The following is a 25,741-nucleotide window of genomic DNA, read 5'->3' as shown; positions in this document are numbered from 1 at the left end:
AGAAGGCTTCCAGAAAAATCTGTGCATGCGTTTGGGACCAACATACTTGCAAACAAAACATTGGCAAGACCAGTTGTCAGTGTTTAATAATTGGTGACCAGTTTCTTGTGTCTAGTAACTACTAGGCCTATGGTAAAAGGAATGTTCTTAGGCCATATCCAGACCCATATTCAGGTACAGTATATGAAATAAGTTAACCATACACGATTCTCTAAGGAAGGTGTCTATTGATTAATTATAAGACTACATTTTCATTGTAATTAAACATGGTCTTCCAAGTATCATGAAAGTGAAGCATCACATTATAAAGTCCCTACACTTTTAGTTCAGGTCATCCCCTCAATTGTTCACTAAATGCTTTCTTGCACAGTGTTGAATCTTGATCAGTGACCCTCTGAAGGAGTGAGCCTAGAAAGCCACAGTCAGGTTTTCAGTTCCTGGGACAGATGTAGAAATGTGAACGACTTGTGTCTATGATTCAGTAAATGGTGTTGAGCATTTGAAAATAGAAGAGAAAACGGTCTGTAAAAATGTAATGCTTCATCCTTGTTTTCCTGCACCCATTTGTCCAGGGTGGAAAAGAGACATTTACATAAATGCCAACTTATCCTCTGCATCTGCTTATTCCCACGTGTGCACTTGCAAAGACCATGTTGAAGTTTATTATTTTAAGGGAAGAAGCACCTTGGCTCCATATGACTTGTCCTTCCATCTCTTGGTACACAAGTCTGTCACCAACTTTGACAGTGATGGACCCATGTAACAATGTGAACTGGACTTTGTTATCCAAATTCGAACTCCCAGTATTTGTGCTTTAACAATCGAGATTATAGAGAGTGCACCATTCGCAGAAACACGTGAACACTTCATGTTATTCAGAAATTAATTGGGTTGTGCCAGAGAAAGCTGATGCTATTGTAGCTATTTCAGCTCTCTCCATTTTAACAGTTTATCTTATGAAATGTCTCTCATGCACCACCACAAGCTGCCATGGAGGTGCAGTGTGACACATACTCAGAAAAGGCCTCCTCAGTTCCAAATCTTGCTACTTCCTGACTGATCTTCGAACACAAAACCATTAACCGTCAACCCTCTTCATCATCATTAAGATGTACCCTTATTACCATCCAATTCTCACCTCCCCAATCGCCATGGCTCATTCTTTTATGAAATTATCATATGCAAGTCCCTTGCTGGTGCGCTGAGAGTTCAACATTTGTGTCAGGAACGACTCTCAAAAGCTTATATTTTGTCTATTTGACAACTTATTTGTTGTCAATTAAGTGTTCACTCACAAGTGACCAAGATAGGGCTAGTCCCACTAAGAGTGTGCTACAGCCCCCGTACTGCATATTGCATGTAAATCCAATATAGTGGGCTGCCCCCTGGACAGAATTCAGCTCTGCAATTCCGGGAGTGGATGCCGGAAGGGGCTGGAATTAGGAACAGGTGCAAGGTAAGCTGGGAAATGCATTTCCATCAACCAGTAGGCTTTAGAAATCCTTGCACATGAGCAAAGCCTCTTTTTCTTTGTCTTGGTGCTGTTGTTCAATAAAGATACAAATGCAAGTTATGGTTGGATTTATGTTTTCCTTTTACCTGTCCAAATTGGTATGAAATTATGGGTTGCGGGTCAGTGGGGGATAACATAACAGTGGTTTTTGAGCGCACTGCAACCCTCCTGGCAAGTAATAGGAGGGACTTGGAGTGCTGGTGGCAGGGTGGCAGGCGCGGTGTTGGGAAAGGGAGCAGAGGTGTAATTTCCTTTGTTACAAAGCACGAGAATCACCAGAGACCATCCACTTTCGATACCCTCTGAGATTGGGATGTGTAGGGCATTGCATTGTGCTTTGGGGCACGAATGGGAGCCAGTGGTCATTTGGGCCAATAATCATCAGTTATCAGTTTGGTTGGACCCACCATTGTAATATGGTGATATGGATATCACCCCCACTAGGTTCTGCTCTTGCTTATACTTATAGGGGGTGCATTGTATTAATAGCATCCATATTACTGTTACATCCCATGTTTGTCCATGCTCTTGGGGCATTCTATGGAAAACAGGGACGGGACCATCCAATGCAAGTCAGCCTATGCTGGAACTTTCTGGAAAGCACCAGCATGGCAACGACAACTACGCAGCAGCTACCCTTGCGCACCCTGCCCAACCACCAGTCCCTTTTTCTGTGTCGGACAGGTTGAAGCTCAGCATTGCTTCTACAGCAAGTTGTGCCCAAATACCTCTCCCCCACCCCCTCCCATTTCATGCCCTACGAGTTCTGGCGATGTGCACATGTTTCCTCCACCAACCCACGCAGTTAGTGCCTGACATGTTTAGGGCCATTGCAAACTCCTTCCTGGGCAGGATCGCATGCTGTGTGAAGACCTTCGGGACACCTCTGCCTCGGGAAATCAAGGAGGTTGTTGCAGTGAAAAGTTAAGTGCAAAACAAAAATATGACTAGCTTTATTTGAAGGGTACATTGTATGGGGCAGCTTCCCAGGGATTAATCCGCATGAGAGGGGTCCCACATACACACACAGCCTATGCCACCCAGTTCAGCAGTGCACACCAGACAATGGTCAGATGATCAGATATGTGTTATTTATAACGCACCTGTACACAAGTGTTTCTAGGTGCAACAAGACAAGGTAGGGCGACCTAGGGAGGATGAAACCAACAATCTTACTAGGCCTTGTGTCATTCAGATAGTGCAAGTGTGCAGGAGGGGAAGAGGAGAAGTGCCCGGGGAAGGGAGAAGGGAAGTGTGGTCAGGGAAGCAATTTCCCTGATACAGCACCTAAGTGCGTGGAAGCCTGCAAGCACCTGTACTGCCTCTGGGTCACAGAGGAAGCCTGGCGCCAGTTGAGTTCCGAGGGTAGCGAGGTGACCAGCTAACGCGGCAAACAGATGATCAGCAAGTGAGAGCAAGAGAGAAAGCAGAAGCAAAAAAGAAGGTCTTAAGTTGCTTCTGGAACCTGAGGTGGTCCTGCTCTAGTTTGAGAGTGGCAGGAAGGCCATTCCAGAAGGAGGCGCCTGCGGAGGAGAGAGATCTACCTCCAACTCTCTGCCTGGAGAACCGACTGACCATCAGAGAGTTAGAGGAGCAGAGCGAAGGGCTTGAAAAGGAAGATGTTTAGAAAGAGGGAGTTGGAAGTAATGTGGGCCCTGGCCCCAGACAACCTTGTGGGCAATGCAGAGGATCTTGAACTTGATCCTTGCAACCAACCGGAGCCATTGGAGAGATTTCAGGGCTGGAGAAATACGATCCCTGGGCTTGAGGCCAAGGACAAGCCTCGCAGTCCAGTTCTGGATTAGTTGCAGAGGGCAAAGAGTAAGGGAGGCAGTAGTCCAGCCTAGAGAGAACCAGGGCTCTTGGGATGTTGAGCTTCTCTGGGAAAGTGAGAAAAGGAAGAATACCTCTGAGGAGGTGCAGCTGATAGTGGGAGCTCCTCGAGAGGTCCGTGATGTAAGAGGAGAAGGAGAGAGTGGAGTCGAAGATGACCCCAAGGTTTTTTGCCTCACAGGAAGGCACAGGGAGAGGGCCCAAGGAGGGGGCCAGAGTGAAAGAGGGAAAGCGGGAGCAGGGGTCCCCATGAGGAGGATCTCTGCCTTGCTGGCATTTAGGCTGAGATCGTAGTAGGCGCACCATTACTGAATCGCGATAGACAGACAGAAATGAGCAAGAGAGGAAAGGAGGAAGAGGGGAGCCTGAAGGAGAGCTGAGTGTCATCCACATAACACTGAAGGTTAGAGGAGAAGGTAGAGAGGAGGTAGGCCAAAGGGGCCACGTAGAGGTTGAAAAGCCAGGAAGAGAGGTTGGTGCCCTGGGAAACACCACATGTGGAAAGAGAGGTGGTTGAGAGAAAGGACCCCAGTTGGACCTGAGAGGGACGGTCCAGGAGGATGGATGTCAACTAGGCAAGAGCCTGGTCTGTGGTGTCCAGGATCTCACAGAGATGATTGATCTTGATGGCATGGTTGACCGTGTCGAAAGCAGAGGAAAGATCAAGGAGGATGAGGACAGAATGAAGGCTAGCATCAAGATTAGTGAGCAGGTCTTCACAGGTGTTCAGGAGAGCAGTATCCGTGCCTCTGGCTGCTCTGAAGCCAGATTTATGGTCATTGAGACATCCAACCTATTCAGTGTGGAGAGTGAGCTGGGAGATGGCCAGCTTTTCCAAGAGTTTGCCCAAGAAGAAAGTGATAGGGATAGGCTGGTAGTTTGCCGGTCAGGAAGGATCGGCAGGCGGTTTCTTCATGAGGGGATGCAAAGGGACTGGTGCTGTACCCCGCACTGGTGTACCCACGGTTTACCGGTCAAGAAAGGGGACTTCCACTAACTGCGAAGGCACATGTGCACATCCTAAACCCATACAGAAGAGCACGGTCAGAGAAGGGAGCTTGCAGGATTTAATAACAGCACCTTGCGCCCATTCCAAATAGCACAGGTACTGGGGGGAGTGCTCTTCTAGCCGCCATAGGCCACGCGCCGTACACCATGCCAGGTCACATGAGTCGCAGTATGGGAGTGATGTGGACCTTAACTGCTGTCCGCACCTAAAACACACGCAGTCTCTACACCCTGTTCTGGCAGCAGAGTAATATATCTCATGGGGGGACACACTACAAGTTATTGATGAAGTAGAGATGTTAAGTAAATTAATTTGGATTTCAGGTGCTCCTGCATGGGAACATCCCAAACTTAATTCAAAGACATTTCTCAATGCCACCTGTGCTCTTGGTATTTACTTAGCATTAATACACAAAAAGAATTTCAGAACACGAGTAGTCAATCTGTATCAATTAACATTTGGGATCAAAATCAAATTATGTTTTGCACTATACATACACAAACCATCCACTATAGCCTCTTTTTTAAAGACAATATATGTCAATTTAAATTGAACAATTAGGTTTGTGTGAATATCAATGTAAAATAGAATGACAATATCGGTTTTGCAGGAATTCTCATTGGTATGTCACCAGGATGTAATGTAAATGATGTTTCTGCTGTCACTACACGTTTCAGGAGGAAGGGTGTCCCTTCTTCAGGTGAAGTCTTGCTGTCTTCCTGAGAAAGATAACAATGTTTCAGTACTCTAAATCAATAGACTCATAGGAACTCAAATGAACATCCCTAGAATGTCTCATCATGATGCACTGACCTTTTCAGGATGTATGCTTCTCGGGAAACCTCTGTTATAGAAAAAACTGCTACCAGAAACAACTATCAAACGTGGTTTTTAAGGAGAAAACTGTTGAAAAATTAAGTGTCTGTTTTCCAATGCATGTTATGGAGAATATTAATCTTATACATACTAAATAATGAACCTCTGTTGATAAAAAGAACTGATGCATGATCACAGAAACTCATGGGAGTGGAGTAAGACACAAAAAGAAAAAAAGCAGTATTCCCTGTGCACACATTTGCTGTGCACATGTGGCTGGACCCAGACGGAGAAAAGCCCCACACAGGTGAGCTCTGGGCAGATGTTCAACTTCACTGGGCTTTTGCCTTTGGCAGAACAGTCTCACACAGAGCTGTAGTTACCCCTGTAACCAAGCACGGTTCTGCACAAACCTGGGTGAACCACACAAGAGACACCTCTGCAGCGAGGTGCATGATGACCCTGCGCCAAGGGTGATGATGCATCGCCTTAGCCCCTGAGGAATAACCATGGCCTGGACACACTGGCAATTGTGTCTCCTGCACTGCCTCAGGCGTCACACCCGCCTCTCTTATACCCTCGGGCAGGGAGGAGAAATCACTGGACACCGTTGTAAAATAAGTTTCCCGAAATGGCGCACTACACATCCGTCAGGCAAACAGTGTCACTGTCTTAGGGGCCTGCAATACTAGAGAGAACAAAGGAGGAGTTTGCAGAAGAGCTTGTTGCACAAAGAGTACAAATTCCAGGCCGACCTACGGGAAGCAAGGATGGTGGCACAAGACCTGCTTAAATCTGCAGCAGGCCATGTGGATACAGCAGCCAGTGGTTTGACCTCAGCAGGTGCAGGATAAAGTAAGTGGTTTGCTGTTTGATGGCCTCTACCTCTTCCCCTCCAGCATGGACGAGGAGCTTACAAAGGAAAAGGCTCACTCCCCCACTGCCAATAGCCTGTCTGCCTGTTGTGAAACCGCCAGTTCAAGTCAACCATGAAATCAAAGAATTATTTGGGCCCAAGCATGATGGAGCAAGTGACCGGGATCCAACAGAAAATATTGAAAAGGAATCCCTACTGCAAGACGGAGAAACAGAACATGAGGGAGAGTAGGCTCGGGAGGGTGGGTGGGAATGGGTGAAACAGTGGACATGGATAAAGCGATGTATATTCAAATATATATTATATGCACTGTAATTTTGGGTTGTGTTGGTTGTTGAAATCAAATCAATAAAAATTGTTAAAAAAAATAAATTAAAAAAACCCATGAAATCAAAGATCTTTAGTGGGGTTAAGGGGCTTCCTGGCCCCTTCCCAAAATGGGAATAGGTGAAGCCAATGCACTTGTCCTCAGGTGAGGAAGTGGCAGAGCCTGGCAAAGGTTTCATGACTTCGATGTTGTACCAGGCTGAAAAGTCTAAGGCTTGACATCATGAAGCCCAGCAGTGCTCAACAATGTCGGCCTCCATCTTTAATTGTAGGGGGAAATGGCCACGGACCCCTGGACCTTGTCCGTAGTGAGGAGTAGGTTCCAACTTCATATCAACTCTCATTTTCCCACCACCCAACGATGTTCATCAAACCACTCAGACTGTCAGCAAAAACTACTGAAGTTGGATACCATAGAAAAGATTAATAAGAAGAGTCCCACCAATGTTACTTCTCGCACTTCTTTGCCCTTCCAAAGAATGACAAAGTGGGGTGTCGGACAATCATTAATCAAACTACTTCAGCTAATGTCTTCCTAGGGAGAGGTCCAAGATGGTCACTCCGGGACAGATTGCGTTGTCCCTGGTTGATGGGGATTGGATCTGCAAGATGCCGATATTTATTTCTGATGTTTGTTAATCTGCTTAGAATCACATGCTGTGCATAGGTCCGACATCCAGTGGTCACTGCGGAGTATTGCATTTTGTTTTTCGTAGTCGAAAAGGGGACGTCGACAAGGCGTGTCTGTAACACTATCCCTACAGTGACGTGCGTTGTACCCACAATCCCTCACGCGTCGAGGTCCCTCAGATTGTTTTTTTCCGCCCAGTTTTCTGGTCGCCTTTCGCGGAGCTCCTAGAGAGACATTGCTATACTTGCCACGGACCTCAGTCCTTTTGTCATAACTTAATATACTGATAACGATCCCTCCCCCTCGACGTTAGCTGTGAAGCTGTTTCTCCGCCAAACTGATTTTCGACGGAGAGGAAGAGCGGAGGAGATCCTTCGGCGCTGCCGAACACGTGGCCTGGCCTCGACGGCCAATTTACAGTAGGGAGAGTGGGGGTTAAAACTTTGTCTCTTCTCTTTGAGAATGTCTTTCTTTCTCCCCTTTCTTTCCCTCGGGGTTGTTATCGCCAGCTATTATTGCCTCAGCTATGGAGAGGACACCATTTAAGTTTTGCCCATGCTGCAGGGGCAAATATACTTGGAAAGATAAGCACAAGCTTTGTAATCGTTGCTTACCCCTCGATCACATAGAGAACAGCTGCGCAGCCTGCAAGCTCTTAAAACCCAGGACTCTTAAAGAACGTAGGGTTAAGAGGTGGGCGGACTACGCGATGTCGAAGTCAGTTTCCTCTGCCGCTGTTACTGAAAGTGACGAGGAGTGCGATAACTCGACATCCGTTACGGAAGTCATGAACCCCCAGAAGGAGCGCTCCCGCTCCTCGTCGCCCGTCCCCGGCCCCGACGGGCTCAGCTCACGCCCTGCTTATGGGGATGAACACCCCGGCGACAAGGACGCACACAAACCCCATAAGGCTAAACACACTACCCACGGCTCTTCTTCGTCGAGAACGAAGGATCCATCAGCGCAGAAGGGGACGCAGGGCACTCCGGCGTCTACCGCAGACCGTAAAGGTCACAAGCCCCACCCGCAAACGCAGCCGCGACCAGCGATTGGGCTTCCATCTAACACGGGCGCTACCCCAAAAACATCCGACGCAACGCTCCATAGAGCGACCGTCGAGGTACAACGCGCAACGCACACAACGTCGACACCAGAGCCCTCGACGGACAAAATCGTGGTCGAGAGCCTAGCGAGAATTGTCGCCGAAGACAAACGTACGCGGACGACGAAACAAACGTCGAATACTGCGTCGAAAAAACATAAAAGTAGCCAGGAACTGCCCCTTTCTCCAAAGGACGCTTCCGAACTACCTGAAGGCTTTTCAGAAGGAGACGGGAACCTCTCGTCGACGTTGTGGGAGCGTTCGAAACGATTCGAAGGCGAAAACTCTAATTTCCCCCCTCTAGACTATTCAGGGGTACCCCATGAGACCCTTGAAAGACTCCATTCTTGCATGGAGAAAATGGAAAGGTTTCTAGGAAACCAAGACCCACCCACTCACAAAAGACAAAGAGAATGGCCACAGGATGACCCTAGAGTCAAGATTCCTAGGCTGGTTGACCTCACTGAGGAGGAGCAATACCTCCAAGAAGATGAGGAGTGTTTGGGTGGAGAAGAAGAGGCAGAACTTGAGGAAGAGGGGTTCGAAGAAGACCCTTACACCACTGCTACAGGGTTTGAAGAGGATACAGCTACCTCGCAGCCTTGGCAATCCCCATCAGTACATTCAGACCCTGATGCCTTTCTCCCTTCTCCTCTCAAGGATTCACATGGGAACTCCTCTCCCATAGATGACCAACCTTCCCTCAATGCACTATTGCGCAAGGCAGCAGCGCATTTTGAGATTGATACAGGGGAAACTCTTCCAGACATTGACTTTGTAGAAAAAGTCATCAAAGAAAAAGCCCCTGTTAGCCAATCTATTCCACTCCTGGCTTCTATTAAAAGAAGAATTTCTCCTTCCCTTACTAACCCAGCTTTAGTACGAGGGGTCAACCCTAGAATAGAAAAGCTCTTCAGCCCTTCATCCTCTGACCCTTTATACATCAGAGGACACTCTATTCCGGACTCCCTTGTGGTTACCAACACAAGAAAAAGAGCAGGGGTGCCACTATCCACTAGTGAAGCACCTCCAGACAAAGAAGGCAAAAAACTCTACGCACTGGGGAAGAGAATCACAACCTCCGCCGCCTTCTCTACTAGAATTGCTAATAACAACTCACTTTTAGCTAGCTACGCAGATGCACAGTGGGACAAGCTGCGCAGCGAAGCAGAGGAAGCACCTGAACCTCTGCGTTCTCGCCTGCTAGCTATAATATCAGAGGGCACACTGGTAAACCAGGGCATCGTTAAGAACTCCCTAGATGCCGCTGAGACGGCTGGCCGCTCACTAGTGCAGGGAATACTTCTCAAGCGCCACGTTTGGCTACGCAATTCAGGTTTTAAGCCTGAAACCCAAGCCTCCCTCATAAATAAACCCATTGAACAGACGTATCTGTTTGGGAAAGCAGTAGATGAGGCCCTAGAACATGCTAAAAAAGAGTTTGATACCATCAAGACTCTTGATCAAATTTCTAGGCCCCCTAACAGGCGAGGCTATGGTAATAAACGCTCCTTTCGTGGCCAAAGACAGCAGCAGAACCAACAACAACAATATTACTCTGGCTCCAACTGGACCACTAACCAGGGTAACACCCAGTTCAGTCAAAGAGGCCAACGCTGTGGCAAAGGAAGAGGTCGTGGCTCCAGCCCCAGAGGTTCCACGCCCAAAACCAGCAAATGACCCGAAAATTCGGGTCCCCTCCCATGCATCACCGGTCGGGGGCCGGCTAACATCGTTCCTTTCAGCATGGGAGGGAATCACGTCAGACCGTTGGGTATTATCCACCATAGCCCACGGATACTGCATCGAGTTCAACGGTTCCCCGAAGTACAAACCCCCACGGAACCGACGCATGACACCGCAACACCTCTCCATTCTTCTTCAAGAGGTGGAAGAACTACTGAAGAAAGAAGCTATAGAGCCCGTCCCCCTATCACAGGTAACAGAAGGTATTTATTCAGTGTACTTCCTTGTACCCAAAAAGGATTTAACCATGCGCCCTGTATTAGATCTGCGCCCAGCGAACATGTTTGTCAAACCCCAAAAGTTTCGTATGGTGACCTTACAGGAGGTAATCCCACTGTTATCACAAGGGGATTACATGACAACACTGGACATGAAAGATGCATACTTTCATATTTTAATGTTGACATCGCACAGAAAATACCTCAGGTTCAAAATAGAGGACAAACACTACCAGTTCAGAGTACTACCCTTCGGGATAGCATCTGCACCAAGGGTATTCACGAAAGTACTGGCAGTGGCAGCGGCCCACCTGCGCAGATTATCCATCCCGGTATACCCTTACCTCGACGACTGGCTCATAACAGGGGATTCTTACGAAACATGCTTCTCCAATACCCAAAAGACCGTAGACCTTTTGTCCCAACTGGGCTTCTCCATCAACGAAAAGAAGTCCAGCTTAGACCCCAGCCAAACCAAACAATTCCTAGGGGCTCTAATTCGAACAAAGGACGGCCTCGTATTCCCCTCCAACGAGAGGGTCCAAAACATGCTGTTTCAAATTCCCCATTATGTAGCATGCCGAGAGGTGACGGTACGCAAAGCAATGCGCTTGCTAGGGATGATGGCGTCATGTATTTATTTGGTACCTCACGCGCGCCTGCGCATGCGCCCAATGCAAGAGTGGCTCTACAGCCAGTGGTGTCAGGCCAGCGGACAATAGGACGATCTAGTGGTGGTCCCGCAGGCCTTGGTTCTCTCGCTACGGTGGTGGACAAAAGAAAACCTGTTATTAGGGAAAACTTTTGCCACACCCGCAGTGGAAGCCACTCTAACCACAGACGCTTCCCTTACAGGATGGGGGGCTCACCTATCCCATCAGACGGCCCACGGAGTTTGGACTCCGAGCTTAGCATCCAAGCATATAAACCTGCTGGAACTACTAGCGGTGTTCAAAGCACTGAAAGCCTTTCAGAAACAGCTACAAGGAAAGACAGTGATGGTCCTCACAAACAGCACCACAGCCATGTACTACCTCAACAAGCAAGGAGGCACTCACTCTCCAGGACTGTCCAAACTGTCCCAGAATATATGGAAGTGGGCTCTCAGACACAACATGTTCCTACTGTCACAACATGTACCAGGGGAACTCAATCTTCTAGCAGACAAACTCAGCAGAGACTTCCCCCTGCCCGGAGAGTACGAATGGCAATTACACAAAGACATCGTCTTAGACGTCTTCACTCAATGGGGATTCCCGGAAATAGACCTGTTCGCAACTCTGGAAAACTCCCAAATGCCAAAGTTACGCCTCCAGGTACCCCCAGAACCAGTCCAAGGGGAACGGTCTGTCGATTCTATGGTCAGGGAAATTTGTTTACGCCTTTCCCCCGACTCCCCTTCTCAACAAAGTGGTGCACAAGATGCATCAGGAGCAGGTTACAATGATACTAGTGGCCCCAATGTGGGCCCGGCAGCCATGGTTCGCTCACTTGATGGAGATGTCCCTATCTCCCCCAGTGAAACTTCCCTGCCCGTACAACATGCTGTCACAAGACAAGGGCAGAACACTGCATCCATGCCCTCAGACCATGAACTTAGCAGCCTGGCTTCTGAGATCATAGAATTTGGACATTTACAACTCCCACAGAGATGTATGGACATCCTCAGGGAAGCCAGAAAACCTAATACTCGACACTGCTATTCTAGCAAATGGAAAAGATTCGTTATCTGGTGTAGAGGTACTAGCATCAACCCAGTTGACTGCTCTCCTACTGACATTATTCTATACTTGACCCATTTACTGGATTCAGGTTTAGTGTTCAATTCCATTAAAGTCCACCTAGCGGCACTTTCTGCATACACCACTTCCCAACTTAAAGTGTCGTGGTGGAAGATACCAGTTATCAAAGCCTTCATGGAGGGGGTAAAGAGGATACACCCTCCGATAGCTAACCCAGCTCCCGGATGGGACTTAAATGTGGTACCTTCCAGACTCATGGGCCCTCCCTTCGAACCCATGCACAAGGCAACACTTAAAGATATCACCCTTAAGACTGCTTTCCTAATAGCTATCACCTCCATTAGGAGAGTAAGTGAACTACAGGCTCTTTCTGTACTAGACCCCTTCGTAACAGTTCACAAAGATAAGGTGGTTCTACGCACACACCCAAGGTTTGCACCTAAATTCATCTCGAAATTTCATGTAAACCAAACTATAGAACTACCAACGTTCTTTCAAAACCCTTCCAGCTCGGGAGAAAAAAGTCTGCATACACTAGATGTACGCAAAGCTGTCATGTTCTACATGGAAAGAACCAGACCACTGAGAAAGACTAATCAGTTCTTTGTCTCGGTGGCAGCAGGAAGAGAAGGAGATGCAGTCTCAAAATCCACTATATCTAGATGGATTGTTCAATGCATCACTCTCTGTTACACTCTTGCTAAGAGAGAACTACCCTTCAAGCCAAGAGCACATTCCACTCGAGGCACGGGGGCTTCCATAGCATTCATTGCAAATGTTCCCCTTGAGTCCATCTGCAAAGCGGCAACCTGGAGTTCTGTGCACACATTTACAAAACACTACTGTCTAGATGCACACTCTAGATCTGACTCCCAGGTTGGGCAGGCAGTATTAAGACATCTTTTTTCTACTGTTCCTTCTCATAACCCACCGCCAACTCCGGGTACTGCTCGCTAGTCTATGCACAGCATGTGATTCTAAGCAGATTAACAAACATCAGAAGACAATGCATTACTTACCGTAAAAGCATTTCTGATGGTTGTATCTGCTTAGATTCACATGCGCCCACCCTTCCTCCCCGCTCGGATGGAAGGAACATAGACATCCTTTTATATATATTTCTCTCTCTTTTCTGTACTCACTCACGGCTAAAAGGCTCCCTCAGGGCAGAAAAATACAAACAGAGGGACCTCGACGCGTGAGGGATTGTGGGTACAACGCACGTCACTGTAGGGATAGTGTTACAGACACGCCTTGTCGACGTCCCCTTTTCGACTACGAAAAACAAAATGCAATACTCCGCAGTGACCACTGGATGTCGGACCTATGCACAGCATGTGAATCTAAGCAGATACAACCATCAGAAATGCTTTTACGGTAAGTAATGCATTGTCATACCAATCTAGAAAGCCCACAGGAAGTTTCACTGCTTTGCTATCCAAAGCACTCACTACCAATACAAAGTCCTAGCCTTAGTTCTAAGCTCAGCACCAAGGGTGTTCACCAAAGTAATGGACACAATCATGTCACACCTGTGCCTCAAAGGTATCTACGTATACCTGTACTTAGAGGACTAGCTGTTTAGTGCTGCCACACCCTCCCTGTGGTGGTGTCCGTCAACTATGGGCTTTATTACGGGTCCGTCGGTAACCCTGCCAGTGATATTATCGGGTTGCTGCCAGACCCGAAAGAAATTACTGGCGCCTGACTTCCCGGTAACACCTGGGGATTACAACCCTGGTGGTCCGGGAAGTCAGGCGCTGGTAATTGGGACTCTATGGAAATGGGGACCACAGAAGCACTGGCAGCTTTGTTAATGGTGCCGGTGCTTCCGTGCCGACTTGCCTAGCATGGCCACTGTGCCCGGCAGGGTCAGCCTTGTCGCTCACAGAGGCTCTGGCAGGCAAACCCATAGTGTGCTGGTCTGGAAACAACCGTGCCGGTAGGCTTACCAGCATCGTTGCTTCTGGACTGGCACACTTGTAATGAAGCCCTATGTCATCCAACTGAGATTTGTGCTGGGACACACTATCAACATACACAAATGTACGCTCATCCCCGCACAGAGAATGCAATAGATCTGCCTGCTTTGGGATTGTGCTCAGGTGAGGCGTCTACCCGCTGTGACGATTCATGGGCTCTCATCACTTCTCCCAAGAGTGAAGCCCTTCCCTATGAGGCTAGGCAGGTGAGGCTACTACCCAATACTCCCCCTAGGGGTGTTAAAAGTTGGAGGACCTCCTAGGGAGAGACTCCCCTCATGGGTCTAAGGACCCCCTTCCCATGGAAGAGACCTTATTAATTCCTTCTCCCTCCCAACTTGAAACTACTACTATTTGTTATCGTGAAGTCTCTACTATCCCATCTGTAGTGTTAGATAAGACAGACAAAGAAGAACCAAAGAAACATACAGAACAACAGTAGAAGGGATTTCCAAACAACTGATTCACTAGGATACATGAAGAGGACTTCAGAGGCATTGAGGACAAGCATTGACGCAACGCTGGGGCGGCCCCCTGCAATATACAGTAAAGATTGAGGAAGAACTAGAGGTGCTCGAGAGCAGGACGAGCAGCGAGGGAAGCTGGCATCTGTCCTGCAGGGCCTGGGAATTTGAAAACCCTGAACGGCCTGAAATATGGAGAGACAGTTGGTCTCGGAAGGTAAAACCGAAAGGAACCACGCAAGCTGGGCTAAACCTGACTCGCTGCAGAAGCAGGAAGAATCTAGTGGTGGCGTGGCCTCTCCGAGGTGGACGGTGTGGTCCTTAAAACCCAGAGACCGCTGCAATGACGACTCTGTGAAGCCGCATAGACCAAAGAGGAGGAAAGCAGTAACGCATGCTGAGCACGGGCAAAACCAACAACGACTTGAGAGCCCGTAAAGAACCGGTAACACTCCCTAGTCTCAGTAGTGACACCCAGAGAACAAAGAGGGAACTTCCTCGTCACAGTAAATACACAGAAAAACATGAATCTCAAGAGTGCCTTGGAGGTGAACTCCCTCATCAAAGTGTGAACACCAACACATGTGAAAAGATGCCAAAAGGACAAAGAACTGTCAGGGAGTAACCTGATATTCAAGATATAAAACATTCTGATAAATTGCCAGCAGCAAGAAGACCAGTGGTTAAAGCCTGAACTCTGTTTGCCAATTATTTGGAGATAATAACAAGACTTTTAAAGATCTATCAAGAAATGCTCTCTAGAGCTCTTCCAGGGATTCATTCACCTGGTCCAATTGTAGTTGGTAAATCAGACCCTATTTCAAAAGACTACTGTTAAGTCAGCATGAGACTGGATTGTTTCACTAGGAGAAGCGAGCCGTTGCGCTGGTGACTTTGATAAGAAGTTAGAAAAAACACAAGTGACTCCAGGACTCGGCGCCAAAGAAAAAGATTGTTTAATAGCATAAACTATATGAGTCGTAGCTACATCTGAGAACAGTAGCCCTCTACTTGATTACGCGTTTCGGCTACCACGACCCTTTGTCAAATCAGGGCTATAATAATTAGACCCAACATAATATTGTATTGCAGTATTTGCATTCATACCACAATTCGAAGTAACATAAAGCATATTGAAATTGAAAATTACAAACATGTCCACATTTAGTTAGACAGAGAAACAAGGGTTGGTGAAGGGGAGGATGGAGCGGGTTCAAGAAAACACAATATTGCCATCAGACACATAAAATCATAATCGTTAGAAAACCCAAAGAAAAAGAGAAGATGCAAATATAACAATCATACACACGGGACGCGTATGTTGGTAAACATATATGTAAAGAGAAAAAATAAATAAAATAACCATTAGTTCAGTTGTAACAACAAAGAAATGTTTTTTCTAAATAACATGCCGTGAAGTTTATGAAAATACGCTTACCCAATATTATTCTGAAAAAGTCTGAAAAAGTCCATATGACTGTTGTCCGAAATATAGTTAAAGGGACAATTCCCAAAGGCTGAGAGTCTGTAATTAAAGAGTTGGAATAATCCCAAGTTACAATATAATATTCAGTTGGTCACCTATAATAAGACTCTGGCAACCCCTATTCATTGTGGAGAGGAAACCCATAAAGGTCACGGTCACAGTCCCTTAAAGCGTTGTGGGGTACCTACTGGAAATATAGTGGCATAGCAAAAACTATACCCTGAGTGAAATCACAATGTAACAAACAATGGGGTTAACCATAATCCATCAGATATCATGCCCAATGCGGTTCGAGTTAACAAGGCATTCCTGTCCAAGTCTTTGGAAATACACACGCTCATACAAGCGAGTGTACAGAATCAAACGTATCCTAAAATAAGCCTTGATATTATCAGGAAACTAGGAGGTTTGTCTTTGTAAGTCCATTACAAACACTCGCGTACGCGAGTAAACATGATTTAGCAACTTACTCTGCCGCTCGGGCTTCTATTCGCGTTGGCTGCACAATAGCTGAAGGCAGCGGCGCCATTTTAGTGAAAGCTAATGAAGCGTTCAGATTTCCATGGCAACGCGTCTGCTCGTTGCCAAGGAGGTCTCTCTTCTATGTCCTCGCAATGTCTGTGCTGATCGGCTGCCGCTATGGCCGCCATAGTAAAGTGTTGAAACATGTATACTGTGGCAGCGCAAAGCGCGTTGCCACTGAGCTCCCTGAGCCAGGTCACTGCTGATTGCACTATAGAATTAAGATTGAACCTGCATTCAAGCTAACATCTCGTTACTTCTGTGTAAATTATTAACATGCACTAGCGCTGAACTGTTACCAAATAGTAAATTGCAAGACACATGATATTTACATCCAAATCTACAAGTAATTGCATAGAGTCCAAAAAGTTATGACATAAGCTGAATAATAATGAGATTCACCTATTTAGGTATATGCTATACCCCACAGAAATTGGGTTGGGTTAAAAATATGGCCCAACCCACAAAAGTCTCCATGAGTGGCCGGTTCCCATAAGTTTCCCACCAACCCACAAAATCCATAGGAAAAATGTTTACCGCAAACATATGAGTCAGCGAATTGGCTATTGTAAATAAAAACAGTTATACCATCCGTTTTACAAAAATACCCTCTAGGAATGACGCCATCTCCTTATCATTGTTGAGACCAGTAATGGTAGAGTTAAAAAAACATATGGTACGTGCTTCAGACTGCCTCAAGGCCTTCAGTCTGTCTCCTCCTCGTTTGTTCAGTGTGTTTTGTTTGAGACCTAAAAATCTAATGTCAGATTTATCATGCATCTGATGACAGCTTTGCCAATGCTCGGCTAAAGGCAGAGAAATATCTTGACTGCCAATCTTGGCCAGATGCTCACGAATACGTATTTTCAGTTTCCTTTTAGTGCTCCCAATGTAAATTTTGTTACACACACAAATGATGCAATAGACAACAAATTTAGTTCTACAATTAATCCCTTGCTGAATTAGCCATTGTTTGCCATAAACATCCGTGAATTCGGTCGTCTGTTGATGGGCATATCTACATTGTGTGCACATGCCACATTTCCTGAAACCACTTAAATTGCTAGACAGCCAGGTTGTACGATTCATTCGCTCAATATCCGGTAATAGTGATGGGCTAAGCATCGTTTTAAGAGTTCCAGCTCTCTTAAATATTATACAAGGTCTCCCCTCTATGAATTTGGTGATGTGATCATCGAGTTTCAAAAGGTACCAGTGTTTCTCTAGTATTCGTTGAATCTGCTGATGGTCCCTGCAGTACTTTGTTATAAAGCAGGGTCCAGTTGGTCCTTCTGTAATTCTATCGACTTTTAATTGGAGAGTATCTTGCTGTTGCATCTGTTTGGTTCTCTTATATGTGGTTTTGACACATTTTTCCGAGTAACCCCTGTTTTTAAACCAGTGTGGTAGTAACGAACATTCTTCATCGAATTTAATATCCTGTTGGCAGTTCCGTCTGGCTCTAATATACTCTCCTAATGGTGTGTTCTGAATTGTAGGATGATAATGACAGCTGCTTGCATGAAGTGTGGAATTAACCTCTGTCTGTTTCCTGAATGTCTTGGTATAAAGCTGATTGCCATCTGTTTCTATTGTCAAGTCCAAAAAATTGATGCTGCTATTATTGCATTCTACTACAAACTGGATATCATAGCAATTTTGGTTCAATGTGAGAACAACATTTTGAAATTCCTCTGTACTTCCTTCAATGATACAAAACACGTCGTCAATGTATCGAGTCCACATTTTGATCCTGTTAAGAAAAAACGGAGCTGTGTATACGCATTTTTTCAATTGATAAGAAGTTAATTGAATCCTTTTTGGTTTATTTCTTAGTGGTAGGGATAGAGTAGTTGGTTCAAACAGAGGACAGTATTTTGGTTTTTGACTTCCATCCTGACGAGTTCCTGAGTTATTCTGTGTTGAGGTATGGAAAAACCCTCTCTAGGAATAGGGAGAGTTGGTTCTTTGATTCACTTGTATAAAAGTCTATAGCCAAAATAATGCTTGTCGGCCCCCATACTCCATCACGCCACACCCCCCAATCAAAAGGGTCCTATGCATATGCTCTGCATGCAAGGAATTCCTGGAGAGCACAAGTTCTTCCAGGCAATAGAATGTCAGTGTCTGATTGCCTCCCGTGCCATGGTTGTTCCCCATACCAGGCTACATGTGAGACTAACACAGCTTCATCTCGCAGCAAATTGGTCACAGAACTCAGTGGAAAATGTCCTTGTATCCGGACCCCTAGTGATGAATGTGTGAAAACATATGGTGGTTTTGTGGGGTGGGGAACCCCTTCTCACCTGTGCCCCCTACAAGGACTCTGTCCACTGACTAGAGCCTCCTAATGAGCAACAGTCATGGACCAGTTGGAAGTCCACGACCTCTGTAGATCAGAAGAACTACTTTGCCATATGAATTTCCTAGAATTGAAAGCTATATTCCTGGCAATTGAGGCTTTCTGGCCTTATCTATAGGGCCAACATGTGCTAATTTACTTGGACAACAACTCAGCTATGTTTTTATCTGTAAAAGCACAGTGGCACAGGATTTCCCATGAATACCCCTGGACATTTGGAACTGGTGTCTACAATACTAGATTCTGTCAGTAGCACCCACGTAGCTGGGGAGGAGAATGTCTGAGCAGAGGTGCTGATCCCACAGGCCATCTCACATCCCTCACAAGAGCGAGCTGCACTAGAAGGTGTTGTCCCTGATTTTCAGAGCTTGAGGGACCTTGATACTCCACCTCATCAAAACCCAGCAGAAGGAAAAATGCACCTTGTACGCCTCCTGGCATCAAAGGGGATGCAGTCCTCCTTCCGTCAGGCGAGCAGATGCTCTATCAATTCCTACCGCTCCCACTTATGTCGAGAGTTTTGCACAAGCTAAACTGGTATAGGAACTGCCACCTTATCCCAATTGCTCCGAATTCACCCAAGATGATCTGGTTCTCAGACCTCAAGGCACTAAAGAGCAAGGCACTTTGAATACTGCCCTTGAGACCAGATCGTCTTCAGCAGTGGGAATGGGAGTGATTCTACACCCCATCCCACAATCGCTTTCCTTAGCAGCTTAGTCATTGAGGATCTAGTTCACGGTTATGTGGGTCTTTATGAAAGGCACATGGAGGATCATTAAAGCTGCTAGAAAGCGCACCATGAGATCGCAATATGCAAGCAAGTGGACACACATCTGCCATTGGTCCTTCGAGGCAACAAAAACTCACTTGAAGCAAGTCTGAACAACCTATCCTCTTTTGTCACGCATGCAGAGAACAATGCGTCTGTGGACTCCTGCAGACCTTATCCAACAGCAATAGGTACCTACTTAAATACAGGGCTGAAGAGAGTCTCACTGGCAAACCCCATTGTGAAGAGACAATGTAATGGCCAGTTGTGGCTCTATTTGCACAGGAGGAAACACCATGCACACTTGGATCTGAAATTGGTTTGCACAGTTCTCCGGCAGAAACAATTTGAGCCCATGGCTTCAATGGATCTAAGTTGGGTGACCCTGAAGACTGCCTTCTTGGCTGCAATCACATAGGTGTGCAGGATCACCAGTTTCAGGCTCTGAGCATGGAAGAGTTGTACATTATTTGCACAAAGTTAAAGTGGTCTTAAGAACTCAAATTCCTTCCGAAAATGGTCTGAGTTCTTAAAACCACTTTCCTAGCTTCATAAGCAGAGAGGACACTATACACCTTGAACGTGGCAAGGACCCTGACATTCTACCTGGAAAGGACAATAGAGCTCAGGAAGGGACTGCAACTGTTTGTGACCTTTGTCACAGGTATGCTGGGTTCAGCAGTGTTGAAAGCCACTCTCACAAGATGTTTGGTCTCTGCAATTAGGAAGGCCTACAAAATGAAAGGGAATGCCCCATCGGGGAGGCTCCATTCTCACCTTTTAAGAGTGAAGTCTGCTTTGATTGCCTCCCTGAGAAATGTCCAGTTGCAGGGGATTTGCAGGGTGGCTCCCTGGGCCAACCACCACTTGTTCTGCAAGCACTGTTCTCTGGATTAGAGTTCCAGAAATTACACTGTTTTGGCGCAAACAATTCTAAAGAACCTTTTTTCTTAGTAAAAAAATAAATATGAAAGGGCTAACATCAAGCCAACTTTCCTTTCATTCCTGGGGATGCTTTGGGATCTCCAAAGAGTATGGAGGTAAAGCTACAGGATATAAGAGTATGAAAAGCTTAATCACTGTAGTGAAAAGTGTATTCTGAGTCCACAATCCCCATTTCTCCAGCATGGGGTCTGGCATGGATTCACATGCTCATGAATATTCCCTGTCGTCAGGCTGGGAATCCTCGGTAAATAAAAAATCAGTATCAGTTTCGTTTCTGATTTGTCTTTCTTAGTAGTAACCAATCACTGGTCTCTGGGTCATACTGCCCCCAGCCAATGACTGCCCTCTCCCTAAACCCCTCCCCTGGCAGCCATCCTCAGATTTTTACCACACGTTGAAGTGTTGGGAGTCCTCGTACTATAGTTCTCAAGCTTTTACTGCATTTTGTGTTTTTTCAAAGAGTTTAATCTCATTTCTTCGGTCAATCGAGCCTCTAGCTCCACCGTTTCTACTTCCGATCAACGGGGACCCGTTTCAGAATTTTCTACGCCCCTCAAGGGCGAAGTTTCGTTGAGTTACGCTTCTTGGAGGATTCCAGAAGATCTGAGGCTTACCTCGTGGACATGGCCCAGGACAAGGGAAGCTCGACGCCCGGATCCAAGCTATTCAGGAACTGCCCTGGATGCGGATTACAGAATGTTTTCAAGGAGGATAAGCATTCGAGATGTCTCTACTGCCTTCACGAAGACAAAACGCACGTGGAAAAGGACTGCGTTTTGCAACAACTTGTCGGAACGGACTATTAGGGATTGTCGGATCCGCCTCGCCAGCTGGCTGGAGAAGGGCCCAGCAGGTGAGAAGAAGAAGTCCAAGCGGTCTTCTAAGTCCTGTGAGGGCGCCCCGGCGATGGGGGCCCAACAGAAGGCAAAGCACTGCGAGTCTGCGGGCACCGGGAGCGCCGAAGGGTGGGGCTCCTCGGCTGCCAGGCAGGGCACAATTTCCCCGACGCCATCAACCACGAGCCAACCCTCTGGCTCAGGGAAGAGAAAATCCGAGAACCCAGGTAGCTTCTGGAGAGGCCCAGGTCGATCTCGAAGGAATCAGCCGAGGGGGAGCGAGGCGGTGACCCTCCCCCCCAAGGTGAAGGCCCCAAGCGCGCCTAAGGTGGTGAAGGCCTTGATTCACCCGGCTAAGGCCTCTATTGAGGGAGTCGCGGCAGCCCTGGTGAAGCCTGTGGAGGCTACCCCAGTGGAGGCGACCTCGGGGCCCGGAGTTTCCCTGCCTCCGTGGAGGGAATCCTCTTTTCAGCCCATCGATAAGACCCCTGTGAAGATCCCAGTGGAAAAACACAGTTTTTACAGACACGGATACAGCCTCTGAGGAGGAGCTGGTTGAAGTCGTGAAGGGCCTCAACAAGAGGTTCGAGGAGGACCGGTCCCACGGGAGGAATCCCGAGGAGGCGGACGAAGAGAGTGACGGTGGCACCGACGAGGCTCTCGTGCAGGAGGAGCAACCAGTGCCTGAGCCTCAAGACAACTCGGTGGCCATTTTGATGGCAATCCAAACCTTATGCACGGAGATGAGGACGAGGTTGCTTCTACCCCCAACGGACGACCCAGCAGAACCGGGCCCGTCGGGAAGCCCTCCAAACAAACGGAGGAGAGTTCACCTGCCCTGCCCCCGCCTTTCCAGCCTTTGCGGCCCACTCAGCCTTCATCTCCTTCCCCTGATCCTAGGCATGACACAGGAACAGATACGGCCACAACAGGGACGGATGACAACGGTGGTGATGACGGGATAGGCCTTCCATCGCCACCCCCTCGGTCCTCCCCGCCCGACGAAATTGGCTCCTTCCACGCCATGATCGCCAGGGCATCCGAGCTTTTCCAGCTCTGCCCCGAAGAACAGAAGAAGGAAGGCTTCCTCTATCAACGGCGTGGGCCAAGAGGAAGACGGTCCTTGCGGTGCTGTTGATTGACGATATCTGGGACGTGGGACTTGCCCTCCTGAAGAACCCGTCCACGACGCCTGCCAAGAGGGATCGGTATGAGAAGAAGTACCGGGTCCCCGATTCTGACCCCGGATTCGGTCGTCTCAGCGGCGGCCAAGAAGAAAGCGGCGGGGCGACGGCTTCAACTTCAACCTCCCCACCGGACAGCGAGGGAAAGAAACTGGACGCCATGGGACGACGAGTCATCTCGCCTGCGGCAATGACAATTAAGGTGGCCAACGCCCTAGCGGTTGTGACCCGCTACGACAGGGAGTTGTGGTACAAGATTGCCCCCCTGCTGGACTTCCTACCGGACGACAAGAGGGCGGAGACCCTGGAGATCCTGCAGGAAGGTGAGGTGGCGTCGGACCATGCCATAACGGTGGCCACGGACATCGCTGACACCGGGTTCCGCCAGTTGGGCAACAGTGTTTGCCTTCGACGGCGGGGATGGCTCAAGGCAACAGATTTCCACCAGGACGTACACACCAGAGTTTTGGACATGCCCTTCGACGGGAACAACCTGTTTGGAAAGACAGTGGATGAGTCACTTCAGGCCATCAAGACCGACACGGAGACAGCTCGGGCCTTGGGAGTTTTGCAGCAACGACGGCCGCCCTTCCAGAACCGGATGGGTGGCCGTCGATGGGGGCCCGATGCTACGGCCGGTTCAGTCCTGCTTGGCGGCGACCTTGCCGCCAAGGAGTCCAAGGTGGACTCCAAGGACTCCACCTGAGCACCCCGGTGGGAGGCCGGCTGGCGAAGTTCGTCAGCGTGTGGGAGTCCATCTCCACCGACCGTTGACCTGGCCCATGGGCACACTCTCGAATTTCTAAAGAAGTGCCCCTGCATTCCTCCTGTGGCCACGTCCCTCAACTGCTGTTAGAAGTAAGGGCAATGCTCACGAAAGGTGCCATCGAGCTCATCCCGAAGAGGCTCTGGGATCCGGAATATACTCAAGATACTTCCTTGTCAGAAAGAAGACAGGCGGTTGGTGCCCCATCCTGGACCTGCTTCGGTTAAACAAATACATCAAGGCCCAAAAGTTCAGGATGGTCACTCTCCAGCACGTGCTGGGACAGCTGGAGGAAGGCGACTTTCTATCGTCTCTGGACTTGGAGGATGCTTACTTCCACATCCCCATTCTAAAAGGACACCGAAAGTTTCTCAGATTCGTAGTCCAAGGACGGCACTACCAATTCAAGGCCCTGCCATTCGGATTGAACTCGGCATCCCGGGTATTTACCAAGTGCCTAGCGCCAGTGGCAGCGCGGCTGCCCCTGCGGGGGATCCATGTTTACCCCTACCTGGACGACTGGCTCATCCGCACATAGCACCTAAGCTCTGGAAAGCCCTCCCCAACTCCCTCAGAGCAGAACCATCGCTGTACTCCTTTCGCAAATCCCTCAAAACCACACTATTCAACTAACTTCCTCCCTCCTTCAGCTACACTTGCTCTAATACGTCTGCTTCGAAATATATCCTGTAATGAAAATTGCCTTGTAAACATTTTCCTTCCATTGTAACCAGATTATGTCTTCATGTAACAGCGCCACGATACCCCGGGCTGACGTGCGCTTTAAATAAATTTGAATAAATAAAATAAATCAATAAATCCACGCAAGGACAAGAGAACTCGCCGTCGAACACACATCGAAAGCCGTCCAACTGCTCACAGATCTGGGATTCTCCATCAACTACTCGAAATCCTGCCTGGTTCCATCGCAGGTCGTGCTGTTTCTGGGAGCCAAGCTCGATACAGTGGCGCGACTGGCTTCTCCGGAGGAGAGGACATAGGCCATCTTGGGCAAGGTGCAGCGCCTGCTGGCCACGGATGTGGCCAGGGTGATAGCCATCAAGTCCCTGCTCGGAATGATGTCCTCATGCATTTTCCTGGTGCGCCTGTGCAGGCTACGGATGCATCTTCTACAAGAGTTCCTCGACGCCCGTTGGATACAAGCGACGGGCAGCTTCGAAGACAGGATCCCGCTCAACGAGGATTTCCGCCAAGCGATTCGGTGGTGGGGCACCCGCGCGCATCTCGCGGCGGGCACAAACTTTCAGACCCCGGCATGTCAGGAGACGGTGACGACAGACGCCTCCCTGGAGGGATGGGGAGCGCACACCGGAGATTTCCACGCAAGAGACCTTTGGCTCCCGGAGGAGAGGTCACTCCACATCAATATCCTGGAGCTGCGAGCCGTGTTCTGGGCCCTCAGGTGGTTCCTTCCGTCCCTCAAGGGCAAGGTGGTGAGGGCCTTCATGACAACACCACCACGATGTTCTACATCCGGAAGCAGGGAGGCACCAGATCCCCAGCCCTATCCAAGGAGGCCCAGGATCTGTGGCACTGGGCCGTCGCCCAAGGGATGTTTCTGGTACCCTTCCATCTGGCAGGAATAAAGAACACCATTGCCGACTCACTCAGCAGGGAGCTGCGTTCGTGCCACGAGTGGGAGCTGCATCAGGATCAAGCAGATCAACTCTTTCAACGATGGGGAAAACCCCAGATCGACCTGTTCACGACGGCGACGAACTCCAAGTGCCAGAGGTTCGCCAGCAGGTTTCCCCAGCCGAGGAGCATGGGGATGCTTTCTCGTTCCCCTGAGACGGCCTGTTCCTGTATGTGTTCCCCCCGTTGCCATTGCTGCTGCGACTCATCAACCAACTCAAGAGGTCCCGGTGCAGGATGATCCGCGTCGCAACGGCGTGGCCGAGGCAGATCTGGTTCCTGGACCTTCTGGACTTATCAGTGTCCCCCACCAGTCAAACGGTCGACGGATGCAGATCTTCTTTCCAGGGAAGGAGGCACCATCCTCCATTACGACCCGGGGTCGCTGAACTTGCAGGCCTGGCTCCTGCAGCACTAGAGTTTGGAGGGTACGATATCCCGGCGGACTGCAAGGAGGTGCTTGCAAAGGCCAGGGCGTCCTCAACGCTCAAGTGCTACGGACACAAACGGAAGAGGTTCTCTGTCTGGTGCCGCGCACAGAAGATTGACCCCCTACGGATTACGGCCCCGAGAGGGCTGCCTTACCTGCTATCGCTGGCCAAGGCGGGGCTCGCTCATGTCTCCATCAAGATACTTCTAGCAGCGATGTCCCGTTACACCAGAACTCCTGGATGATCAACTCTGTGGTCCCATCGCCTGGTGAAGGAGTTTATGAAAGGACTGTTCTGTTCATTCCCGCCGGTGAAGGCTCCGGCCCCGGCGTGGGAGCTGAACGTGGTGCTGAGAAAGCTCATGGGGCTGCCATTCGAGCCTCTACATTCGGCCCAGTTGAAGTACTTATCGTTGAAGACAGCGTTTCTTGTGCCCATCACCTCCGCACGATGAGTGGGAGAGATCCAGGCCCTCTCCTGCAAGCCTCCGTACTTGACTTTCCACGAGACGAGGGTGGTGC

At 48.5% G+C, this 25,741-nt stretch overlaps 1 protein-coding gene across 13 annotated transcripts in view; it reads left to right on the top strand.

Moving 5' to 3' along the window:
• CLIP1 (CAP-Gly domain containing linker protein 1) overlaps positions 1-25,741 on the top strand; it is a 1,286,645-nt gene that overhangs the window by 1,108,996 nt on the left and 151,908 nt on the right. The gene's annotated exons all lie outside the window — the stretch shown is intronic.

This window comes from Ambystoma mexicanum, chromosome 10, assembly GCF_040938575.1.
Source record: "Ambystoma mexicanum isolate Mex_15411 chromosome 10, UKY_AmexF1_1, whole genome shotgun sequence".
NCBI classification, from domain to species: Eukaryota; Metazoa; Chordata; class Amphibia; order Caudata; family Ambystomatidae; genus Ambystoma; species Ambystoma mexicanum.
Note: the sequence above shows the minus strand (reverse complement) of the source record. Positions and strands in the feature narration are given on the sequence as shown.